This window comes from Elephantulus edwardii, unplaced genomic scaffold (genome assembly GCF_000299155.1).
Source record: "Elephantulus edwardii isolate Elephantulus edwardi_28Jun2011 unplaced genomic scaffold, EleEdw1.0 scaffold00335, whole genome shotgun sequence".
NCBI classification, from domain to species: Eukaryota; Metazoa; Chordata; class Mammalia; order Macroscelidea; family Macroscelididae; genus Elephantulus; species Elephantulus edwardii.
The window spans coordinates 1194293-1197877 of NW_006400085.1; positions in this window are offsets into that span (position 1 = coordinate 1194293).

The window sequence follows — 3585 nt, forward strand, 5'->3', positions numbered from 1 at the left end:
TAACAAAGAAAAATTAATATCCTCACAGTTTAAGCAGCTAGAAGCTCAAATTCAGGGTGCCCGCTCTAGGAGAAAGCTTTCTTTCTTTGTCAGCTATGTGAAAACTGTCCTTATTCTTCAGGTTCTTGGTGAAGCTTCATGTTGCGTGACAGACATTTTCCATGTCTCTGATTGTCTAAGATGTTCTTTTTATCTCTTCTAAGATAATAACTCAAGACATGTACTATAAAATTCTTATCTTAATAGTGTAACAGAAAATTAATTTCCAAATGGAAATATAACTATAGGCATGTTGTTATTTATTGTTAAGTGTAATCAAGTCATAGAGGACTCATAGCTACCCTATAAACAAAAGACCTGAGCACTTGTATAACTTTCTTCGTTTCTCCAAATTCATTGGGTTTCTGGAGGCAAGCTATTTTGGAAGTGGATGCTACTCCTACTTCCAAACTTGTTTTAATCTGGAGCTCCACCAAACATTGTCCACCAGGGGTAATCATTATCACATTTGACACATCAGTGTTACAATGTTCAGTATCACAGCAACCACAAGTTACCTCTGTACAGCAAATGGACTGACCAAAACTATACCACTTAGAAGAATGTTTGACCAAAAACAATTAAAACCAGGCCTGAGGGCTGCAGATTAAAATCACCCACCTTTGCTTTGGTAGCATATCTTTCTATCTACTAGGACCATTGAGCTCTCTCTACGTTGTTGTTATGAACTTGGAGAAATGAACAAAGTTATGAAAGTATTCAGGTCTTTTGTTCATAGGGTTGCTATGAGTTGTCAAGGACTTGACAGCACTTAACAATAACAACAACATATAAAGAGCTCAGTGGGCCTAGTGGACAGAAAGAGATATTACCAAGCCAAAGGTGGGTGATTTTAATCTACAGCCCTCAGGCCTGGTTACAACTGTTTTTGGTCAAACATTCTTCAAATTATTATAGCATTGGTCTGTCCATTTACTGTACAGAGGTAACTTATGGTTGCTGTGAGGCTGAACACGGTGACACTGATGTGTCAAATGCATTAATAATGGTCCACCCATGGTGAACAGTATTTGGTGAAGCTCCCCAATTAAAACAAGCTTGGAAGCAGAAGTGGCATCTGCTTCCAAAATAACTTGCCTCTGGATACCCTATGAACTCGGAGAAACAGAAAACCAAAGGAATAGAGATTAAGATTTATCATTTCTTTTCTTTTTTTAGTTGAGAATTTAAAGTTTATAGAGAACTTAGATTTCCATTAATTCATTGTTGTACGTTTTCCTCCTGTCCCCCCTCCCGTCCAGTTCACATTTTTCTTTGGAAAAAAAGTATTCTTTCATTGTTATACAGTTCCTTCCCCAGTACACTTTACCATGCAGCTCTTATTCTGAACTCTTGCCATGTCAATAATACCTAATTATATATTCCTTTATACAGTTCTCTTGCTCATCTTTTTCAATGTTGTGTACACTGTTTATCCCCTCTTTTCTTAGTTTTTGAGGAACACAATTCCATTCTTTACCTCCTCCCTAATAATATCTTTGCCACATGAAAAATACATTCAAACGAGCAAATAATCTGAAAAGCCTTAAATCAACTCCAAATCAAAACAACAATGAGATTATCATCTCAGTCCTGTAACTATAGCTAAGGTTAGCAGGACAGAAAATAACAAAAGCTAGTAAAGAAGTGGAGACATTAGAACTCTCATTCACTGCTGGTGGAAATGTAAAATGATAAAATCACAATGGAAAGCAGTTAGGCACTCTCTAAAAAAGTTGGAAATAGAAATATTATTTGATTCAGCTACCCTACTAATGGGAATATACCCTACAGAAATCAGAGCTGTGACACAAACAGATGTACGAACTCCTATTGTTGTTGTTGCTAATTACCATTTAGTCACCTGCAACTCATACAACCCTATATACAATATCTCTAAAAACTGCCCTATCCTGAGCCAGTTCCACTGACTCCTACACATTTACCCCCTTTATTCCAGTCACTGTATCAATCCATCTCATTTGGAGTTTTCCTCTTCTGTGCTGTCTCTCCACCCTTCTAAGCATGATATCCTTTTCCAAGGATTGGTCCCTGTTAGCCATGTACCTAAAGTATGTGAGACTGAGCTTCAAAATCCTTGTCTTCAAGGTGAAACTTTGTTTCATGCTCTCCAAGACAGACCTGTTTGTTCTCTTTGCAGTCCATGTTATGTTCAATACTTTTCTCCAGCATCACAACTCAAAGACATAAATTCTTCTATAATCCTTAGTCATTGTCCATCTCTCTAATGTTTCACTCTCATAGTTATTGGAGCATTTTTCACAATAGCAAAGAGATAGAAGCATACCAAGTGCCCATCAATAAACAAATGCACAGAAAAACTGGTGCATTCACATAATAGAATATTGCACAGCAGTGATAAACAATAAACTTTCAAAAAATTACATAGCATGGATTAACCTGGAAGACAAAATTTTATCTAAATCATTAAATCAAACATAGTTGAGTGGAACACTAGGTGTGTTCCTTCTTGGGATAAATTTCCTTCATCTATTACAGAAAAGTCAAACTGGAGGGTCAGAAGGGAGACTATGAACCCACCAAATCCAAAGTCTAGCAGAACAGTTTACATTAGCTCTGAAGATATGAAAAAAAAAAAAAAAACCAACCAAAAACCTTTGTCTTTTGGGATCATCTGAACAATGATACCACATTCTAGATGCTAAGTTCTGGCCATGACCTCTAGATTTGAGGATGGAGCCCTTGGCTCTAGGCTTTTCAGCTTTGCCTTCCAGTTTCACTGTAATGCTAATTTGGCTTTCTTGGCTTTGAACACCTTCATTCTATCAATGCATCTGGTTGCCAACCTCATTACCTCAGCCAAGGTAGGCCTCATTTCTGCCTCATGAGATAAAAGCCACACTCTCAGCTTTAGGCAGTGTCACCCTTCCTTGGCATACCTTAATATAAGCCTCAAATTTTGGACAAAGCTGATGAATATCTGAGTCTGAAACTTAGGAGACTGTGGCTTCACTCTTTGAAATTCAAAAAGCCATGGCTCTCCTTCTCTAAACCAGAAAGTTCTAACTCCCTGTCTCTTTTCAGCAGTTCTAATGAACTCAGAGCTGCTTCAATGATGGTCCTTTTTATTTTCTTAGAAGACAGGAAATGTAGTGTCTTTGATCTGTGCCCTCTGCCTATAGAATTCTAAATGACAAACAATATTCTTTCCTTTTATCCTATCTCTGACCACATAAATATAAGCACTATTGTTATAGATAGTTCTATCCATAGCCACAGGCTTAACTTTTTGGTAAAAATATTTATGTGGTGACATTATTGGTTAACATTCTAGAGCACAATTATTAAGTACAACAGAATTTTAAAAATCTTTTAAGTTCTATTTTCCACTTCAAAGTTGTTTAAAGTCTATCTCTTTCACATTTGGGTAAAAATGGCAAGGGAAAACACACAGTCCCTTAAAAATCTTTCTTAGAAAGTTTTTCAGGTATACATACACAAGCTCATCACTTAGAAGTCCTTCCTTCCACCAAATATATGGACATAATTTAGACATTTTTGAAA